This window comes from Natrix helvetica (genome assembly GCF_964273705.1).
Source record: "Natrix helvetica genome assembly, chromosome: 3".
NCBI classification, from domain to species: domain Eukaryota; kingdom Metazoa; phylum Chordata; class Lepidosauria; order Squamata; family Natricidae; genus Natrix; species Natrix helvetica.
The window spans coordinates 139,079,946-139,104,091 of NC_138549.1; positions in this window are offsets into that span (position 1 = coordinate 139,079,946).

The following is a 24,146-nucleotide window of genomic DNA, read 5'->3' on the forward strand; positions in this document are numbered from 1 at the left end:
GCCTTCTCCGGAAGATCAACTGCTAGTAACAACAATGTGAGATAAGCAAAATGATGCCCACCTATGAGTACCACTCAAGGTGGGTTGCTCCCGGTTTGGCCTGGATTGGGCGAACTGGTAGTAGTGGCAGCGGGAGGCTCTGCTCACCTGCCCGGAAGCTTCTGTACATGTGCAGAAGTGTCGTGTGCTCCCGGTTTGGCCTGGATTGGGCGAACTGGTAGTAGTGGCAGCGGGAGGCTCTGCTCACCTGCCCGGAAGCTTCTGTACATGTGCAGAAGTGTCGTGTGCTCCCGGTTTGGCCTGGATTGGGTGAATCAGTAACAGCGTCAGTGGGAGGCTCCACCCATCCACCTGGATGCTTCTGCGCATGCACAGAAGCGTCCTGCATGCACGGGAGCGCTCCCAAACCGATAGTACAAAAATTGGCAATCCACGACTGGTACCACCGAGGATAATTCCTTCAGTACTCTCTAAACTCCCTGAAATCTAAAATTTCTTTAACAATCATTACAATAGTGAAGTTGCAAGTTTGTTCTAGTGCCATGATGGAGAACCTATGGCATCACGTGGCCCTCTCTGCGGGCACACAAGCCATTGCCCCAGCTCAGCTTCACCACACATGCACATGTGCCTCCCACCGGCCAGCTGATTTTTGAGTCTCTGCTGCGCATACATGGAGAACGGGGTGCATGTGGGAGACATGCATGCATGTGTGAGGGGGCAGCAAGTCACACATCCATGAGCAGGGGCGGGGGAGTGCAGGGATGTGGGCATGCGCACGTGCTATCGCACATGTGTGTGCGTTTTCAGCACACAACGACAAAATGGTTACCCATCATTGGTCTAGTGGTTAAGGCACCAGGTTAGAAATAAGGAGACTGTGAGTTCTATTTCTGCTGTAGCCATGGAAGCCACATGGGTGGTCTTGGGCCAGTCATTCCGTAAAGTGTGTTTGTTCAATATGTTCACCACCTTGAGTTGTTTGTAAAAAATAATAAAGGTAGAAAACAAACAGAACAAAAGAAAATGTTGCCAAAGAAAGAGTCATTTTTTCCCATCATTAATGCCAAGAACATATTGGATCAACATAGACCTCATACTGGCAGGGGTAAAATCCAGCAAGTTCTGACAGGTTCTGGAGAACCGGTAGCGGAAATGTTGAATAGTTCAGAGAACTGGCAAATGCTACCTCTGGCTGGCTCCAAAGTGGGGTGGGAATGGAGATTTTGCAGTATCCTTCCCCTGCCATGCCCACCAAGCCACACCCACCAAGCCACACCCACCAAGCCACACCCACCAAGCCACACCCACCAAGCCACACCCACCAAGCCACACCCACCAAGCCACACCCACAGAACCGGTAGTAAAAAAAAATGAATTTCACGACTGCATACCCGTAGTCCTTGTTCAAAAATAGCCACACAAGGGACTGTTTGATTGTTAGGAAGATTGTTAGGAACCAAAACCAGAGATATTGTCTACCTAATTAGAAAAAGAATTGCAATGTAAAGGATATCTTGGGTGTTCAGGTAGTGGTTGCAAATGTATTTTATACTGGCCTTGTCCGCCATGGGACATTAGATTTCCCTTTTCGGTATGAATAGTGATCCAAATGACACCTCCAAACTAGGTTAATTAACATTGAATATCAAACCAGTATGCATGCCATTTATTTAAAATATGTAATTTGCTCTGAGTTGGTGCTTTGTATTCCGATGTAGCAGAGGTGGGTCGCTCCTGGTTTGGCCCAGATCAGTTGAACCGGTAGTAGCATCGGCAGGAGGCTCCACCCACCTGCTCGGACGCTTCTACACATGCGCAGAAGCGTCACGTGCACAAGCGCACATGGGAGCGTGCCCAAACTAGTAGTAATAAAATTGGCAACCCACCACTGCAATGTAGGCATATCAAATGGAGGTAGAAACACATGCTCACAAGGGCAGAGTCCTTAATCCCAAGAGCCTTTATAAAAGACTTTTAATTTTGTTTTGACTGGCTCTTGGCATCAGGGATTTAGTTGCTGAATAGCAAAGCTGAGGCAGGCTGCAGCCTCTGTATTTGCTCCTGCTAAATTATTCTCCACAGATGCAGAGACATCTATTCTTGGAATTTCTAGTATAATATTCAACATATTTCCCTTTCCCAACAAAGAGAAGAACTTCATTTTCTTTTCTATCTTCTGCTTTAAACGAGAAGTGCCAATAAGAATTGCAAATGCTGGAAATAAGTTTCCTAGAAAAATTAGGGTGACAGAAAAATGTTTCCAGGTAGGATCTCTAAGAGAAGAAACCTATTTTCTCTGTTACAAAATCCTATATTGGATACTTTGGAAATAAAAGTTTCACCAGACAATGAAACCTTGATCATTTGCACACACACACAAAATAAAAATAGTATTTACTGCTTTTAAATATCCATTTAATGATCTAGAGAACTTCTGTCTAAAAATGGTGCCCTAGTACTGACGTCAGCTCTAAAACAGATGAGTATTTGACTTGTTTCAGAGAAAGTTTATCTGTATGGTTAGCCTTTCCAAAGCCAAATTATCGACTGTTGGGTTCTACTTCATCATGAATGCTCCAGGGCACCTAAATGGAATTTTACAAAATCTCAGAACAGCCTGATCCTAGTGGCAGACAAGTCTGTACTCTGTTCTGCACCTGACCCTACGTAGGGTGTGTCCAATAAAAGGATTTTTTGTATTGCTTCATCTCTCTCTCAACTGAATGAGTAAACATATCTGAAAAACCACCTTAACTGCTACAATTACGTAAGAAATGCATCAACAAGCGGAAGCAGTATGAAAGACACTTTTCCAGGAACAGCAGTAGAAAGCAAATTCTGATTCATGACACTGTTCAGTTTCTGGGGGATACAGGGCAGAGAGGTATTCCAGCTCCCTATTGTGTGGGGCCATGCTTTTACTCTTCTGCCAACCTAGCAGTTTGAAAGCATGTAAAAATGCAAGTAGAAAAAATAGGGACCACCTTTGGTGGGAAGATAACAGCATTCCGTGCACCTTCGGCATTGAGTCATGCCAGTCACATGATCACAAAGATGTCTTCGCACAGCGTTGGCTCTTTGGCTTTGAAACAGAGATGAGCCCTAGAGTTGGGAACGACTAGCACATATGTACAAGGGGAACCTTTACCTTTACCTTTATGCTTTTACTGAGTTCAGACTACAGACGTTAGGGTTTCAATAAAGTTGGTGAGTATTATGGAGTGCTGCTCCTTGTGGAATAAATGAGTTGCTATTCACCTACTCCTATGTTTCAAGTACTGTTAAGTTGAAATATTTACCCATGTATGATTACTGCATGTCCCACTATCCCAATGTGAAATAATAAACATACACAAGATATTTCTGATAGCTGTTTTGTAAGGATGATGTCCTAAAAGGCAATTCATAAATACTTGTATAATAAAACAAATGCTATATTGCAGTATAAATACTACCCAATATGGATCATTTCCCCACAGATTATGGCATTTGCTGCATGTTCAATGAGTCATAAATACCAAAGAAAATTGCATTTGAATAATGAAAACAACCGTAGTTATTTTAATCTCTTTCACCCTCCAGATATGCTGAGCCATACCCCTATTCTCACTATTTACTTACACAGAGAGTGTTTGTCCTTTATAAAATGGCCTAAGGCTTTCAATTAAAAAACAGACACTTTGTTTATTAAAATAACAATAATACACAAACTACTTGCAATCTTTAGCATACTTTTCCTATGTTGTTTTCGTTGTTAACTTCTGCTTCTATTTTTGGGGAGTCATCTCCAAAATATGTATTATGTATATTAAATAATATACATGATACATATTTTGTATTATAATATATAATATGTATCGCCTTCTCTTTCTATTCATGATTGCAGTCACTATAATGCTAAACGGCTTTGGTAGGCTTTCTCAAGGGCATTCTGCTTGATGTGTACACAATAAAGTTCAGCTTTTCTCTAATTCATTGTGTAGCCTTTCTTCCCCTTGCACAAACGTTGGGCTTGTTTTTGTGATAGAACATAAGATGGAGGATAACAGCAAACTCCGATACTTAGTGTTGGTTTCTGTTCTGTTTCAGCCCTGACCCTCTACAACAGCTTTTTCAAATGAGTCACTAGATCTCTTAAGTATGAAAGGTGGAGTTAGATTTATTCAACCATGTGGATTATATGACCACATTATTTGGGCGAAAGAAAAGAGGGGGGGAGCCCTTGGTGGATGAGTGAGGTGGTTACATATACAGGCTTTCAAGCAGGAAGGAAAAGTAAGCCTATAGGGCTTCAACAAATCTTGTGTTGTTTTGGTTACTGGGGGATGGCAATGCATGATCTGCAAAGAAAATAACATTTGGCAGGTGCTAGACACCCATCGCCTTCTTCTTTCATCACCACGTTTTGATTGTCAGATGATTCCTGACTCTCTAATCTTTACCATCACTGCCACCTGCTAATGGCCTCTTGGGCACGAAGCCTCTGTTTACATGTCAGGCTTACTTGTGACCAACTAAATGGTTTATTCAATTAATATTTTCCATTTGCATGACACATTAAACCATAAACAATTGCACCGATAGGGTGCATATAGAATAACAGAGTTGGTCGACTCGGGGCTAAAATACAATACAATAATACAATAATACAATAGTAGAGTTGGAAGGGACCTTGGAGGTCTTCTAGTCCAACCTCCTGCCTAGGAAGGAAATCCTATACCATTTCAGACAAATGATTATCCAACATCTTCTTAAAGACTTCAAGTGTTGGAGCATTCACAAAGTCTGGAGGCAAGCTGTTCCACTGATTAATTGTTCTAACTGTCAGGAAGTTTCTCCTCAGTTCTAAGTTGCTTCTCTCCTTCGTTAGCTTCACCCATTGCTTCTTGTTCTATCCTCAGGTGCTATGGAGAATAGCTTGATTCCCTCTTCATTGTGGCAACCCCAGAGATATTGGAACATTGCTATCATGTCTCCCCTAGTCCTTCTTTTCATTAAACTAGACATACCCAGTTCCTGCAACCGTCCTTCCTATGTTTTGACAAACATATAAAGTGGTATTAACGTGAAGTGTATAATGCCTTGGTAAGGCCACACTTGGAATACTGCATTCAGTTCTGGTCGCCACGATGTAAAAAAGATGTGGAGACTCTAGAAAGAGTGCAGAGAAGAGCAACAAAGATGATTAGGGGTCTGGAGACTAAAACATATGAAGAACGGTTGCAGGAACTAGGTATGTCTAGCTTAAGAGAAAGAAGGACTAGGGGAGACATGATAGCAGTGTTCCAATATCTCAGGGGTTGCCACAAAGAAGAGGGAGTCAAACTATTCTCCAAGGCACCTGTGGACAGAACAAGAAGCAATGGGTGGAAACTAATCAAGGAGAGAAGCAACTTAGAACTGAGGAGAAACTTCCTGACAGTTAGAACAATTAATCAGTGGAACAGCTTGCCTCCAGAAGTTGTGAATGCCCCAACACTGGAAGTCTTTAAGAAGATGTTGGATAGCTATTTGTCTGGAACTGTATAGGGTTTCCTGCCTAGGCAGGGGGTTGGACTAGAAGACCTCCAAGGTCCCTTCCAACTCTACTATTGTATTATTGTATTATTGTATTGTATTTTAGCCCCCAGTCCCCTAATCATCTTTGTTGCTCTTCTCTGCACTATTTCTAGAGTCTCCACATCTTTTTTACATTGTGGCGACCAGAACTGAATGCAGTATTCCAAATGTGGCCTTACCAAGGCATTATAAAGTGGTATTAACACTTCACGTGATCTTGATTCTATCCCTCTGTTGATGCAGCCTAGGACTGCGTTGGCTTTTTTGACAGCTGCTGCACACTGCTGGCTCATATTTAAATGGTTGTCCACTAGGACTCCAAGATCCCTTTCACAATTACTACTGTTGAGCAAGGTACCACCTATACTGTATATAACCCATAAGGCTAAAATGTGACTGGCTAATTTATGATTTAGCGTGATTGGGCAACTTTAGCATTCTAATTCATTTTAAGAATAGGACTCAAGACAGGAATTGGAGCTAGAACCTAGTCATGAAATGAGTCCAAAATCAATGAAATTATATGAGAGTAGAATGGAGGAGATCATATATTTCCAAAACCAGTTCCCCAACTGCTGCTTGTCTCACAGCAGAAAGAGAATTTGTAGATAACCTCTTCTCTGGATCTGCATAACTTCAGAAAATGTACCTGTTTTGGATGTGATTTGTGGAAGGTAATTCTATATTGTCAATAGAGGGAAAGGACACAACAGGCCATTTTTCTCTGCATTCTGATATAGCAAGCACTGCCATGATGCAAAAGGAGTATGGACTCATATTATTCTTATTGCTTTGTGGCTATAATTTCTATATTACCTTCAATATTATATATCAGTTATAATTGTATATGTACATGAAGATAATGTATGCATTCATTCATAATTCACTGCATTCATGGTTTTCCATCTCCACTGAAAATTTTTGGATAAAGGATTATCATCAGTGGTGGGATTCAATTTTTTTTACTACCTGTTTTGTGGCTGTGACTTGGTGGGCGTGGCTTGGTGGGCGTGGCAAGGGAAGGATACTGCAAAATTCCTAGTCCCTCCCCACTCCTGGGGGAAAGTTACTGCAAAATCCTCATTCCCTTCCCACCCCACTAACCTGTTTTCCAGCTCCATTCTCCTGTTCAGGTCAACAAAAGAAGATCAGCTGGGAGGCTGGGAGGGGCCAGCCTTTTGCCAATTCTCCAAACCACTCAAAATTTCCGCTACTAACTCTGATTGGAACAGATAGATCAGATTTTGATTTCATCTCACAAATCAATAAATACTACTAATATTCTGTCTACATGACAGAAGCACAGATGTCATCTTTAAATGGGGTTTGATGGTATACATTTTTTCCTTCCTCTTGGTCCTTCAAAAAGTTTTGGGGAATTAATTCTCAGAATTTTCAGCTGAGTCAGTAAGTTTGTGAATGAAATTACCTTCATTGGATTGGTGAAGGCAGTTACATGGAACTGGGCTTATCTATACGGCATGAAGGTTGCTAAATGTATTCCACTTCTATTTTGATATATTTTATCTGTCATTTGCATGGAAGATTTTTACTATAGAAGGTAAACAATCAACTGAAAAAATGTTTTGTATCTGTTACTGTGAAAGTCCGAAATCTGGTGAATGTCAACATTCACCGGTGAATGTCGACATTCACATAGTCGCTTGGTGTATGTCCGAAATATATACCCTTATCCTCTCGACACCCTTACCCTAATACCCTTATCCTGTCGACACTTCGGCTCCTCGCTTCCTTTTAAGCGTCTTCTATTCGCGGACTTCTTTTTTTTTTAAACCTGCGATCCTGCGCGGTTAGAACGAGTAGTTTCCAGGACCGCGAATTGAAAAGCAAAAGTAAAGCGTTACGCTGACTCGTTATATATATGTCACCGTGAAAGACCGAAATTGGTATGTGTCGACATTCACCAGTGAATGTCGACATTCACCAATTTCGGTCTTTCATTCACCGGTGAATGTCGACATTCACCATATAACAGAAATTCCAAAACACAGCAGAACAGCTAATAACTTTGCTACAGTAAGTGATATTCTTTTTAGAGTTAAAAAGACAACAGAATTACATATTTTTTTAAATTTTGCATGCTCTTTTATTAATTTACAACACCCAATTGGAAAACTTCCAAGTTACCCAATAGTCAGAAGTATATATATTACATGATTAACATTATATTACTTGTCTAAGCACTGTATGTGGCATATTCACAATTAATACCTTATATGCAAATATTTTAAAAATGCCCATATGCCTACATACAGTCACCTACATATAGTGTTTCAAGTAATATCTGAACTCTAGAAGTTTCTAAAACTTCAAAGACGCCAATAGAATATAGAATACAGAATAACAGAGTTAGAAGGGACTTTTGAGCAGAGGTAGTATTCAGTCAGTTCTGACAGGTTCTGGAGAACTGGTAGTGAAATTCTGAATAGTTTGGAGAACCGGAAAATAGGCTGGCCCCGCCCCTGCTTCCTCCCAGCCTCCCAGCCGATTTTCTTTTGTTGCCCTAAACAGGAGAACGGAGCTGGAAAGCAGGTTAGTGGGGTGGGGAGGGAATGGGGATTTTGCAGTAACCTTCCCCTGCCATGCCTACAAAGCCACAGCCACAAAGTGACATCATGGCCACCAAGCCATGCCCGCAGAACCGGTAGTAAAAAATGTTGCATACCACCACTGCTTTGGAGGTCTTCTAGTCTAACCCCCTGCTCAAGCAGGAGACCCTATACCATTTCAGACAAATGGCTGTCCAATCACTTTTTAAAAGCTTCCACTAATGTAGCACCCACAATTTCTGAAGGCAATCTGTTCCAAACTCATGTGTCCTTAGTTCTAGCTCACTTCTGTCCTTGATCAGTTTCCATCCATTGCTTCTTGTATTGCCTCCGGTGCTTTGCAAAATAGGTTGACACCCCCTGCCCAATTGAATCCAGAAGACCACATGCTGCCACCTGAGACTCAAGGGAATATATTGAATCACTGTGAAAAATAACTACAAATTACTGAAGCAATCAAGCAAACCCACATGCCACAAGCAAAGGGAAAAGACCCACTAGAATGGGCTAGGAGCCAGACTGAGGTAAGGGAAATTCCTTCCTGCTCCTAAATTTAGCAATCATGCTCAGGGAATGAAAGAAAAATAAAGGAGTCTTTCTGAGTCACGCTGTTGGAAATCCTACTTTTAATTGTGGTAACCTCCAATGCCTCAAAGGGAAAATCCAATTATCTGAAATTCGAATTGGAATAATCTCAATCGAAATGTGCTACCAGCTACAACTGAAAGTACATGGGACTTATTTGTAATCCTGTAATCAACTTCTGACGAAACAAGCAATACTTTATAGAAGTTTCTTACTACAGCAGTATGCAATGGTTCCCATGTATGTTTAGTCTAAAGCCACTTGCCATCTACAAGCTCTTTCAAGACTCTTAGATAGTTGGTGTATTTATTAGCATTGAAAATGTTATCTAGTTTGATAATGAAACATCTTCAAGCAAATAACCAAGTTAGAAGAGTGCCAAGGACTACACAGTCCAACCCCGAGCTACAAATATTATCTTCTTTTGTTAATATTTTCATGGTGTCCAGAGGGTAACTAATGCTTAATGTGCTCTCTGCTGCTGCCTCAGTTAATTAGCCTTTACATTGTTACATTTTTATTCTGTGCCTTACAAAAAAACATGATTTGACTTCTGAAATCCATATCTTAAAGCATCAAGATTTTAGTTCTCTGTTTCAGCAATCCTGTTTCAAAATATACTACTTATTAAACTTTCAGTTAGAAAACATACCCAACACACCTTTCTCCTCATATTTTCCCCATAACAACAACCCTGTGAGGAGATCTGAGAGTAAGTGACTGGCAAAAGGTCATCCAGCTGTCTTTCATGACTAAGCCAGGTCTTTTTTTTTTTGGTAGCCTTGTCCCTTAACTACCGGACCAATCTCTCTCCCTCTCCCTCCCTCCCTCTCCCTCCCCCCTCTCTCACTTCCACCTCTCTTCCCCTTCCTTCTCCCTCCCTCCTTCCCCCTCCCCTCTTCTCCCCCTCCATCTCTCCCTCTAGTAAATAAATAGTAACAGATATACTGGAAAGAAAACAAGACCTCAAAATAGGTAGTCATATATCCCCATTTCTGAATATATGTTTTTTAGCAAAAATACAATGGAACAATAAGATTTGGAGACCTGAGTTTCCCTTTCAGACATGAACACCATGTTGAACATAAGCAGTTCAGCCTTTTTTCCCCAACCCTTTTTCCTGGCATTAAGCCTGAACTTTCTACTTTATTTACATCCTTTCTTCTTGTAAATGATTTGGATAGAGCGGGCAAGTAGCCAGATGTACTTGTTTAACAGGTAGGGTGATCTTGGAGTAAAGGAAAAAGAAACTAATAAGCTCTATAGGGAGTTGTACTGCAGCTTGGAGATTGCAGTGGAAGTCTGGAGAGCACAAAGTACCTAGGAGTGAGGGCGGTTAGAATGTAATGTCTTAATCCTCCACCCTCATATAGAATAGAATAGAATTCTTTATTGGCCAAGTGTGATTGGACACACAAGGAATTTGTCTTTGGTGAATATACCTCAGTTTACATAAAAAGACAAGATACATTCATCAAGAATCATAAGGTACAACACTTAATGATAGTCACAGGGTACAAATAAGCAATCCGGAAACAATCAATATCAATATAAATCGTAAGGACTACAGCCATGCAGTCATAAGTGGAGGGGGTGGGTGATAGGAATGATGAGATGATTAATAGTAATAGTAATGCACCCTTAGTGAATAGTTTGACAGTGTTGAGGAAATTATTTGTTTAGCAGAGGGATGGCATTCGGGGGGAAACTGTTCTTGTGTCTAGTTGTCTTAGTGTGCAGTGCTCTATAGCATCATTTTGAGGATAGGAATTGAAACAATTTATGTCCAGGATGTGAGGGGTCTATAAATATTTTCACAGCCCTCTTTTTGACTCATGCAGTATACAGGTCTTCAATGGAAGGCAGGTTGGTAGTAATTATTTTTTCTGCAGTTCTAACTATCCTCTGAAGTCTGTGTCTGTCTTGTTGGGTTGCAGTTATAGAGGTGCAGATGACAAACTTAATAATTCCTCTGTAGAACTGTATCAGCAGCTCCTTGGGCAGTTTGAGCTTCCTGACTTGGCACAGAAAGAACATTCTTTGTTGTGCTTTTTTGATGACGTTTTTGATGTTAAGTGTTTTAGGTCTTGAGATATGGTAGAACCTAGAAATTGAAGGTCTCTACTTTATTCATATCCCTATGGAGAAGCTGTTGATAGAAGTTAGGAAATGGTGACCAGTGGGGAAGACTCCACTGTAAGGCCCTTCCTTTCTCCATCCTAGTCACCTGACCCAGAGCAAACCATATGCAACCTGCCCAATGTTTCCTAGTAGAGAGAAAGCCTCAGACATAGTGAAAGGTTTGGAAAGAATTCCAGAAACCATGTTTTGCATTTTTTAAGATAGGAACTCTTCTCTAGTCCATTGACACTACATCTATCCTTCATGATTTCTTTGCAGAAAATGTCCTCTTGGATAGTTGGTGAAGAATATCAACTTGTATGTATCCATGGCAAAAATTGTACATTGTTTATAATAGAACTGAGAATGACATTTTAGTCCACTCTCAATGAACCCCTAACTGGGGAACAGTTCTGTTCTCTACCTTTACCCTCATAATAGTTGAATTGGAGAGCGGGAGAGGGAGGGAGGGAGGGAGGGAGGGATCGCTATTTTATTACATAGTCCTGAGCACTGGTATTTAGAAGGAGGTCATATTCAGTTCCATATGTCTAATTCCTAACTAAATTGATGTGATTTTAGATCTTAATCAAAGCTTTTATTTTGCTTTTCTTTACATCTATGCTGTGTTCATCTAAATTGTGCAGTATGGCTTGATTCCATTAGGTGTAATGCATTTTAAAACAATTCATTTTTGCTTATGCCTCATGGGAGGTTTATGTTTTTAAAAACAGCTTAAAATATTACTATTGTTAATAGTGATTGAAGCAGAAGTATACACTCAAGATCTTAGACTTCAATTTGTGCATAATAACGAAAGTGGAGCCCTTCTAAATCACATCAATGTAAGTATTCATTGGGGAAAAAAAACCCAAATAGCACTGATTTAAGGGAACTCACCAGAAATTGTTAATAGTCTTAACCTTCTGAGTCCCATTAAAGTAGATTTCTTATATTCATCAAGCCCTGAAATTGGAGTTCTTTTTAATGTAGGCAGTTCAACATCTCACTTTGAATCTAGAGTTTTGTGCATCCTGATTATTCAAAATCCAGACTCTGGGTTAAGAAAATATGTTTCGTTTATGTTTGGTTTCTACAGAATGTAGTTTACCCCTAAGAAACTGAAGAGCATTAAACTTTGACTACAGCAACATTAGAGTTCTAGAAATACTACCCCGCCTAATTCCCTGTATGTTGGTCTAATTTCCAAAAAGAAGTGTCTCTTGCTCTAGTTTCTAAAAGCATCTCAGAAGACAAAACCATCCTCTTGCCTACTACCCCTCTGCCACAAGAGAAGATGACTTTCACTTGCACTCTCTGTTTTCCAGTTGATATCCTCTCCTTTAGAATCCAGGTGCTAAAACCCCTTTGGTTTGGTCATAGGTCAAATAGCCCGCCTCAGTCAGAAGATTTTGATCCTTGTACTTTGCTCAGGTGTAAATTTGGGTGGGTACAGTGAACTGGCAAGTCTACCCAGTAATTTGGCATCAGCTTAGTCTCTGCTTGGTATTTACAAATCTAATCCTCCTTCCAGTAAATGAGCTAGTTGAAAAACCTGCCTGATTGATTTCTTTCCCATCCCTGTTGTTCTTGGCTTTCAATACTACATATAGTCTAAAATTCAATGAAAGTCTGTGGATAGTTTTCCTGACCAGTTACTCACTGCCAACTCTTCATGCAACTGAATTTGTAAACAAGATAAGTATCTACTGAACTTAGATAAATAGAGCAGATACAGGATAAATCTTCTGGAACAAGCACACAGAAACAGAAACTGGGCACCAAACGTTTGTTAAGCTTCATCTTTGCCCTTAATGCAAGACTGGAAATATGTAGATCTTTATGTCACAAGTTCTACCAAGATAGGTGCATTTTTGAGGAATATGCAGCATGCTTTGTAGACCAAAAATCTTTTTAAGATCCATTTAAAATTCTGCTCCCACCATTTCAGGCTTGAAATAAAAGAGCACTCAAACCAGCAATGATTTGTTACAGCCACATAGATAATATACACCTTTTAAAGATTAATCAAGAAAAATTGGAAGACCTAAGAGAGTCTGGAAGAACATAGATAAGCCTTCATCCACATCCATTCTTGTCTCAGAATACAGCATCAACATGGCCACAACGTTCTCCTGTGAATCCTTTGAATTGAAAAATGAAAGTGGCACAAAACCTGAGTTTTGAAAGACATACTACGTATATGAGTCCCATCAGCTCTTTTTGGGACCCTTAAATTCTTATAACAGGATTTTGTTTTTTACTGTAGCAGCAACAACAGCCAAGATCCAAAGTGACAGCTGGGGAAATGGGACAGTGTATTGGGATTTAGATCCAGCATTGTTGAATAAGGGGAAAATAATTGGGTTAAATGTCAGATTATTAATGGAAACTGGTTTCTCTCGATTTAATCCATTGTCCCGATCTTTTGTTCTGCTAGAGATAATCAAAAATAATTGAGGACATTTAAAAAGTGAGCCTAAGTCTTTCTTTGCAACAGTATCAATGCACATTCAAGACATAACTGGAAGCGAAATATATATGTTTTTCTTTTACTTCCACATAAAGAGTGGGGGTATAAAAGGAAAGAAGGCAAAATGGCAAAGCTACTTCCTGCTATGATTAGCCTTGAAGAAGTCTCTACAGTATTTTCTTTCTCTTTTGAAAGATGGACATATTTACAAATGAAAATTCTAGTCACCATTTTTATTTACTGAGCTTGTCTATCTGAGTCTAAGGGAGTGGTCAAATGTGTCATCAGTCTCAAGTCCCTTCATGCCCACAAGAGCTCTAAGTCCAGTCCATCTTGAATTCCACTGACTCTTATATACCTCAATTTGTATTAACTGTTAGCAGTTCAGATACTTGTAGAGAGCTTTAGCTTGCAATAAACCCTTATATTCATTTGAACTGCCTGGATTCCCATGCTTGATCCTTTTGACTATAACCATAGTATAGGAAAAGCTTCACATTGGGATGTAAGAACAGATATAAATGATTTTAAAAGCATGAATTAGCAAAAGAAAGGGGAGGGAAAAATGTATATTGTGTATTTGTGAAACCAAGACAAAGGGTGAGAATGTAATACTGTAGATTTGAATGAGGGTGGCTTGATCTTGTGAAACAGAACTGATGAATGCATGCAGAAAAGTAGAGAATGAACCACAAAGCTAAAATGGATACCAACAAGTTTGAATTGGTGTCATCTAAGTACCTACATTGTGGTACATCTGAGAACAGCAATATGTAGGCTTTTGATAGTTGCATGTTAAATTTCAATGAATGATGATAACGGAAGAAGAATGGATGAATTTGGGGACTAATTTTGCAAGATTCTGAATAAATGCTATCCTGTAAAGATTCTGAATAAATGCTATCCTGTAAAAGGTATTCTGTTAGGTGATATTAACAGGTGGATGGGGGCAAGACAAGAAATCACACTTTTATTATCTTTGGTTTATCACTTCTTATTTTTTTCTGTGCTTCACATATTGCTTACTCTGAAAGGAATAATGTTATGGATATGTATACATATAAATATTTTGCATTGCAGTTCACACAATGCTTTGGCATTCATCATCCTAGTTAGGGCTGATATGAACATCAAGCCTATCAGAATAAATGAAACCCTGAAACAATGAAACAGATTTCTAGCAAATGTCTGGGGTCTCTACAGATACCAGTAATCCCAAAAGTTCAAAATCCTTCTAAACTGGAGTCAATAATATTTGCTTCAAGGTTACTCTCAAACATAAGTAACAGATGCCTGGCAAGACTCACACCAGCAATGCAATAGGAATTAGCAACCATAAAAGTACACTATTTCTGGTGTTTCTCCTCATTTACTGTTGCTGCCTATTTAGTTTGCTCTTTAGGATAGTAACAAAGGCAAGAAGAAGAAGAAGAAGAAGAAGAAGAAGAAGAAGAAGAAGAAGAAGAAGAAGAAGAAGAAGAAGAAGAAGAAGAAGAAGAAGAAGAAGAAGAAGAAGAAGAAGCTTTTCCTGCCTTTATCTCTCCTTCTGTAAATGCTATAGGTTAAACTCAGAGTAATAAAAATGGGCTAGCTTTGTTACTGGACAGAGAAAGTCGGACTCAGTAGCAACCCACAATTGGTAATCCAACTCAGTAGCAACTTAGTAAACCTATTACTAATATTTTATGGTTGGAGAATTCTGCTCTTAATGCCATCCTTCAGACATGGTGAAAAATAAATCATCATTCTACTCTCATCAACAAAATTAAGTAAGATTCAGTTAACCATTTTGGTGAGATTTTGTGATTAGAATGGAAAATGTGTCATCTTATTTCATCAAGCAGCATAATATATTCTTTAGATGGTAATAAACAGGTGAGCAATTAGAATAATGACAAAGAAGGGGGTTGCCTTAGCAAACAAGACCCTTACAAGAACCTATTAAGAAAGAGTGCTCTTCTTTCCTTAGTTTTCCAAACTTCTCAGAAGAATGAAATACTTCTGAACTTTGGTCTTCAAAGAAAATGAGACCCATCTCCAGGCAACAAAGGAGACAAGATAAGGGTGACATTCATGCTTTGTGGTCAAGTAGCTGATTCTCTGGGTAGAGGTACCTTTTTCTTCCAGATACTCAATGCTGTCTACTATTTCATTGTTCTGATGAGTTCATTTGGCTTCCATAACCATCCAAGGCTAATGCCAAGCAATTAGCCATTGGAAGAAAAGAAAGAACAGGTTGGTCCACATCCATTTAACTTAAGGCAATTCTCAGTTTCCCAATGCTAGCTTGATTATAGAGTACACTCTTATTAGCATCCCACAATTAAAACTGATAGGACTACAATTTTGAAAGACTGTACTTGTCACCATAATGAAGTCAGAATTGCCCTAAAGCTCTATCACAAAAGTATAAGAGTAATGGATTTTTGAAAGGGGATGGGGGGGGGGGGAGAGACCAAACAGAAGGTGTGTGTGTGGTTGTGTAAATTAAACATTCATCCTTTTACTAGGATACAATATTTATATAGAAACAGCATAGAATAAAGTCATTAATCATACTGCAAACCAAAGATGGAGATGCATTTCTCCATCTTAGTCTACAAATCTTCTGTTTAGAATACTTTGTTTAAATAATTATATATGGAAACCTTTACTAATATTTTATTTTCCAAAACACCAACATATCTGGAGATATACAATAAACCTAATTTACCAGAGTGTGGAATGAGTGTAGAATACCAGCTTCTTCATTAAATATGCTGACACTCATTGATATTTATGGAGACACTTATTTATTTATATGACTTTAGTACCTGCAACCAGAATAAAATTGGCAATGCTTTGGCTCTTAACAAGACCATAGACTTACCAGAATTTCCAGTACCAAGACTATCTGTTATTATCTCATGTGCACATAAAGATTAGTGGGGTAAGACTGTCATTGAACTAATTCCACAAATACATGTGCAGAGTTTTAGAAATACATACTTGGAAATCATCTTCCAAACATCCACTGTCTGACATTTTCATAGGAGTGAACCATTTGTCTAGTGGTTAGGGCACCAAGCTAGAAACCAGGATACTGTGAGTTCTGGACTTGCCTTAGACATAAAAGTCAACTGGGTGACATTGGAATAGTCCCTTTCTCTCAGCCCATGACATCATGCTTGAGCTGGTTGATTTCTGGTTGATTTCTGTGACAACCAATAATTCAATACTTTATTGATCTGAAAAAAACAGACCTGAAACTGCAGTAAAACTGCTAGGAACAATGTATTGCAAGTAAAAGAGGGAAGAATGGAATCACTTAGTATATGTTTAAATATGGTTTAGGAATTAGTAACTGCCTGGATGGAAAACAAATTCCATCAGCCCTGATTTTTAGCCATATTGCCCGGATACTGATAGTGTGGTTCAACAGTGCTTTGGAGGGTAAGTGATGGTTGCATCTTCTGTTTCAATGATAAAGGAAGAAGCTAGGGATGAAGCTTGGGAAAATGTTCAACAGTCTAAATAAATGCGATTCATAATAATGTATGGTTGGAAGAACACAGAAAAAAAGCGGTTTAGAGAAAAAATATTAATAAAAATTGGTGATTGGTGAGTGTGTGCATAACAAAGCATTTTTACTCTGTTACATGGAAATGGAAAGCATATGGTTGAAAGCAGGGGTGGATGGCTGCCGGCATTACTGCCGATTCGGTGTGCAAAAAAATTGTGAAAAATTTGCAAAAAAAAGTCATCAATGAAGCAGAGCATCCCCCTGCATCTAAAGCTGTTCAGAAGTAACCTTTTCATCTGCCCTTTCTGGCAACAAAATCATAGCTGCTGAAACACCTACCGATAGCAGCATTTCCATCTTTGCCCTACCAAATCTTGGTTATGCATGTCTACTCTGCATGTTCTTCCTTAATAAGGTTCTACATTTAGGCAACAAAAACGAAATGCACAGGTACAGTATAGGTGGTACCTTGCTCAATAGTAGTAACTGTGAAAGGGATCTTGGAGTCCTAGTGGACAACCATTTAAATATGAGCCAGCAGTGTGCAGCAGCTGCCAAAAAAGCCAACACAGTTCTAGGCTGCATCAACAGAGGGATAGAATCAAGATCACGTGGAGTGTTAATACCACTTTATAATGCCTTGGTAAGGCCACACTTGGAATACTGCATTCAGTTCTGGTCACCACGATGTAGAAAAGATGTGGAGACTCTGGAGAGAGTGCAGAGAAGAGCAACAAAGATGATTAGGGGACTGGAGACTAAAACATATGAAGAACGGTTGCAGGAACTGGGTATGTCTAGTTTAATAGAAAGAAGGACTAGGGGAGACATGATAGCAGTGTTCCAATATCTCAAGAGTTGCCACAAAGAAAAGGGAGTCAAACTATTCTCCAAGGCACCTGAAGGTAGAACAAGAAGCAATGGGTGGAAACTAATCAAGGAGAGAAGCAACTTAGAACTGAGGAGAAACTTCCTGACAGTTAGAACAATTAATCAGTAGAACAGCTTGCCTCCAGAAGTTGTGAATGCCCCAACACTGGAAGTCTTTAAGAAGATGTTGGATAGCCATTTGTCTGAAACGGTATAGGGTTTCCTGCCTAGGCAGGGGGTTGGACTAGAAGACCTCCAAGGTCCCTTCCAACTCTGCTATTGTATTATTGTATTAATAGAATTGTATAGAAAGACAATATTATTACATGCGGAGCCTGCAACATCTAGAGGTCAAGTTGTCTAATATTATACTCTCCAGGACCTATGGCCTGAACATTTGACCTTCTGTTGTATGAGCAAGAAATTTTGGATTGTTTTTACTATGTAATTACAAATACACCAATATTAAATGTTTAGATTTCCATTTTTACTGTGCATTTGAAAATAATTATTAAATCCTTCTAATTATAAGATTCGGTTATAGCACTAATGATTTAATAATTCCCAAAGAAAACTCCTTGTGCCTCTTCAAGACAGATGACTTTCCTAGTTTATACAATAATTTTCAGTGAGATTAAAATTTATTGAACTAGATAAGGCCTGAGGTCTCTATAAGTGAAATGATTATAGGGTGTTTTCATTTATTAAAGGCTACAGAAAGGCAGATTAGTACAGAGTCTTCGGAAAGACTTTGATGTCAAGCCTTGAAACTCTTATCACTCTGAATTAGTGGTCCACAACTTCGAGTTTCTAGTCACAAGGATAATAATTTCCCAGACTGAACAACAAGTCTCTTTGTGACTGAAGATTTCCCAGCAACATATATATCTGAGGGAGGCAGCCTTCATGTAGATGGCCATCCAACTATAAACAAAGCCCTTCCTGTGAAATATAAGGCAGGCTCGGTCTACGTTCATTTAGCAAGATTGACCTATAGGCTGAAAACCTAATCGAGGCCTAGAAGAGGCACCAGCCTTTGTTCTCCTGAGTCCTGACATAAATATAGGATAATATATCTGAATCACAGAGGAGGAGGAGGAGGAGGAGGAGGAGGAGGAGGAGGAGGAGGAGGAGGAGGAGGTGGAGACAACAATTCTAAAGCATCATACAACAAAATCTAGTCTTTCTCACACCCAAGTATGAGACCCACCCATGGGCCAGGGGTACACCATTTATTTTTGTCAGTCTTCAAATGATGTGCTTAGGTCATATTCCAAAAGCAGGCATGTAAAAAGATACTTATTTAATTTCATTTATGATTAAATTAAAATCAGAATTGAATTAGGTGTGGTTAAATTTTCATGTATTTAATACATTCCTCTTAGTCATATTACAAATCATATTTTTGGCAACTTTTGAAGACCTATGAGGATCCAGGAACTTCATGCTTAGGTGCTACTGTCATGCTATATGATTGACAGGTTGATTATGTACCATCAAGTTGTTTTTTGACTCCCGACAACCACATAGATGCCTTTTCTATATGGAAAAAGCATATTTAAAGCCTGCCCAAGTTGTAAAAGATTATTTTCTTTCCCAAATTAAAGTATACAGTACCCAAGGGTATTTTGGTATGTGATGCAGAAAAAGCAACAAGCATGGATTTGTGCAGAATATATCTCAAAATACAAAATTAATTAAACTATTGAATGTCATAATACCCAAATCAGTTGCTTGAGCTGCCTGCTTGACTCTGCCTAATGGCCAGACGAAATCTCAACCCAGTCAGTTCCCTGAGACTCCACCAGACAAGGCATATTCATTAAAGACAATGCTAGAATGGGAACATCTGTTTATCAGGGCTATATTTTCGCAGTTCTGGAAAAGACTTCAGAAAATATTCAGATGAGAACAATCAACTGCCCTGTTTATCTTCTTGTCAGGCTAGATCCTGGATTAATTTTACTAGTTTTATTTTTGTCGATGAAACTGACTTTCAAAATAGGAAATAGTCTTTTGCAAGCCAAATAAACTTGGGTTTGATTGCCAGGCCAGGAAAAAGAAAGAGAGCCCTCAGGCTGGGGAGCAGACCTTCATATAATTTGTCGGTGAAGTTTCCTAGGAAGCAAGCCTGGCTGTAACTAGCAGCCAGGGAATTTAGATCCATGCCCTAAAGCTGCTAATCCTGATGAAGAAACTCACATAATATTTGGCACAGACAAATATTGGCAGACTTCTAATGGATGTCTTTTGCTCCTGCATCTCCCTCATTAACTATTTAGTGCATCTGAAATTACTATTTACATTGAGTTACAAAATTGGGGAATAGGAAGACTTCAGATGAGCCGGGTGCTATATTCTCACGATTTTTTCAGTGACATCTCTTAAAATTACACACAAAGGCACAGTAACTCACTCCAGTTGTGGCTATTTCACAATGATGCTATTGCACTTTTAGCTATAGGTGTATTAATTACTGGTCTCTAATACATTTACCTTGCTTAGGATCAATTGCGGCTATTAAGATTAATGTGTTATCCAATATAAACTATGGGTTTTAAATATTGCCAATTCTAATTCCAGGAAAAAAACTTTATATGGATAGGGAAAAAAAAACGCTAATAAATTTATATAGAGAGGGGGAGGGTGCTAGAGTAACATTCAAAATATTACAAGTCTCAAACGTAGAGGTTTTGTTCTTCCAGACTTAAAATTATAATAAGAGGAAATTTTTGTCTAGATTTATTATAATATAAATATAAATGATTCTAGACAAAAGCACGTTTAAACAAATATAGTTAAGTGAGAATGATGGTATATTGATGGTATAAAGATTTTTGATTTAAAATGTACAATTCAATATGAATGAAGTATAAAGAATGATTGTAGTAACGCATGAAATTTATTTGTAACCAATCGACATGCTTTCTGGAAGATGTAATGAAGAATGTTTTTGTGTGTGTTTTTTGTTTAATTAAAACAATAAAATTATTTAAAAAAATAAAAAAAATAAAAAAAAATCCTGAAAGCTAGAGCATCCATATTGAGAGTTAATGGGCTTGGAAGGAATATAGGTTTAGGAACACAAAATAGGACAAACATTTTTAAAGACCTATTATAAATTTGATAAAAGTATGGAACCTTACAAAAAATTAATGTCCTAGAATTGTATGTTTAAACTCCCCTTTTAATGCTTTTTTTTAATGATGGAGACAACTATAATAAGAAAGGTGATCTTACATATGCAGAAATGGTTGATTCAGATACCATGAATAGACTAAAGAAAAACAAGAACTGAAGGAGACCTTCACCTTTATGGCATATAAATATCACCTTGTTTGTTTGTCAGAGACAGTGACCATCTACAGATCCCTGTATCATTACATTATAAAGAAAGATAGCATCAGTGATTATGCGGTACTGCACGTCCAAGAGATACTTAAGACACAAGTTGCTGTTGATAAAAATGAGGTAATTTTTAATGAGGTGTTGTTGATCCATTATATGGTGGAGGATAAATAGGTAGATGTGGCATGTATTACCAAAAAAAACGTTGAGCAAGAGTAGTGATGTCCCAAGATCTTCCCTCTTGGGTGGAGGTGTCCAGATACTTCGACATAGATATCAGAGAGACAATGGGGGTGATATTGATTTATTGGGCCACCTTACCAGGTGAGTAAGGGTGCCGTTTTAAAAGTGGCGTGGTGTGAGTGCTTGCATACTAAATTGTAGGGACAACATCTAATACATCCTCTACTTGAGCTCTTCAAATTGATTTCAGTGTTGCTGTCAAGAATCGGAGTTTCTGCTCTTGGGGGACTTCAACTTCCATACCCCTGGAGTGGGATGTGGGAGGCCTTAGGATTTTATAGCCCTCAAGGCAAGCCCTCTTCTCTCAAGTAATCTTAGGTCCTGACATATGTTGGCAGTGTTATGTTAATCTTGTATTTGCCTTAAAGTGGTTGCTTGATGATCTGGAAATGGAGAGAATTTTTTCTTAATTCTTTCAATGGTCAGCTCTTTTCCTTTCCAGATGAGATTTGCTGGCATTTGAGTATTTGGAGTGAATGGACCAATAAAAACAGTTCACCCTTGATGAATTATTGTTGTGGATAAATTCCAGTAGATGCTGGAGGATTTTTGCAATAATCTGTCAGGTAGTACAAGTGATTGCCTGGTTAGCTGCTGATAACAGGAGGTGACCATCATTCTTAATATGACAATTTGTGAGTAGTTTCATTCTGTGTGCCACTCCCAGTTGGTTCCCTAATGTACTAAGAATATTTAGTTATGTAGAGCTAGGTGCAGTGCTTGATGTACTAGTGGAGGAATTTGCAAAGTGAATCTGACCAAGAACAAGTACGGGGCAAATTGAGTTCATTTCTCCTTCCTCGCTGCACAAACAAGTTGCTGACCAGTAGCCTTACTAAATCCATTTAGGAAAATGTATTCATGAAGATTACCTCTCTGAAGGCTATGATATCTTTCCCCTATGTTTTGCCAATAAAATTGCTCAGATAGTAACTGGGAAATATCTTGCCATTTTAATTGAGTGTTCTTTTGACCTATGTCTTGATGATATGGATAGGATATTCTATATCATAAACACATGATTTGGACCTATGCCTCAAATGCCCCTTCAGGAATCAGGGATTAACACAACTGATAAACAATGTTTCTTTGAAGGAGGGGATGATGCCTGAGGCCTTGAAAGTACTCCCTCCTTAAGAGGCCCTCTTTTTATCCAGCCATACTCAGGAATTATTGACTATCTCATCTTTTGGGAGGAGGATAAGAAGTCAGCTACATGTATTCTAAAGGAAGATTTCCTGGGTGCTTTTCAGCTTTCATTTAGGACTGTACATGAAATGAAAACGACATTACTTGCATTGTGGAAGGGCTCTTCTGAGCTTGGATACAAGTTGCATGCTTTCTGATCTTATTAGATCTTTCAGTGGCTTTCAGTGCCATCAATCATGGTATCATTTTGGAATACCTGTAAAAATTGGGGGCTGGACCATTGTTCTACAGTGGTTTCATCTTTAGGAGATAGTCCTAGTCAAATGTTATAGGGAATATGAGGTCAACCTAGTAACTATTCATTCAACATCATAGCACATTGTGGTTGTTCTTTCTTCCCTATTGCTTAACATCTACATGAAGGGATCATCCTTTGGTTCAGGGTGTGGTACCCATCAGTATGCTGATGATACCCAGCTCTACATTAGCACCCTAAGTAGAGCAGATAATATTGTGGAGGTCTTATCCTGGACTGGAGCACTGGGGGTCTGGATGGGATAATACACTGAGATTAATCCAGAGCAAAATGGAAATGTTGTTTTTCCATAATAATTACTGGTTGCTTCAGAGTTCTCTTTTATGGAGAGGAAATGTCCCCAAGCAAGTGTCTCACCACCCTCCACACTTGGAAATCCTAATGGATTCTTCAATCGACAAATATCTCTGTAGAGACTTTTATATCCTCTGAACAATAGTAACTCTATATTGTTACAGTTTAATTTCACTATATCCATAGAGGACAGCAGCAAGTTCTACCTGATGCTTTCTACAAAGACCATTTGGAAACTGCAATTGGGACAAAATACAGCAACCAACTTGCTAGTAAGTACTGCTTGCAACTACATATAACTCAGGTGTTCTGGATGATAAATTTAGCTATTAGTCAAAGTGATGACTTTGGCCTATAAGGCTCTAATAGGCTTAGCAGTTACTCATGGGAGCATTTTCTCTTATCTGAATCAGCCTATCCTATACAATTATCCTGAGAGAGGATTTCTATGTTGGGAGGGACTTCCCAAAATGCCTTATAGTATTATTTTGGCAATGCATCACTACCAACTGCAAATGAGATATCAATAAAATCTTATAGTTAACCATTCCCCATACTGTCCCAACTCTTGTCTTCATATGATCCTTGTATAAACAACACACTCATAGAGCAGGGGCTTTCCTTTTTAAATGTTGCTCTATCTTATTTGAATGAATTTTAGGATCTGACTCCCTGGTTTTGGAATTCTGCTCTGAATTTTAGAAGGATTAAAACTTTTATATTTAATAAAGCAGACTGATCAATTGAAGTATTTGTGAGCAACAGTAGAGAAATGATGTACAGAATATAATTGCAGAAAGGTTTACATCTTAATTTAATGGATGGTCCAAAATGTAGTGTTTAATTTTGAGAGAGATGACATCTGCATTGTATGGGACAAAAATGCAAGTAGTCAGCCCCATACCACAATTGTGTGCATGACAAAAATTTACGGTACATTAAGCCAATCTTAGTATTTCCTGAACACTACAATTGTTGTAGATTCCTTCCATGAAGTGGTTTGACAATTGGCACTTTGATGATGTCACAAAAAAGGGACAAACCCTGGTACAGCAAAAGACAACTTAATTGGGTCAAGGATCAGATAAGGCCACAATCTGGGTATGAACACAA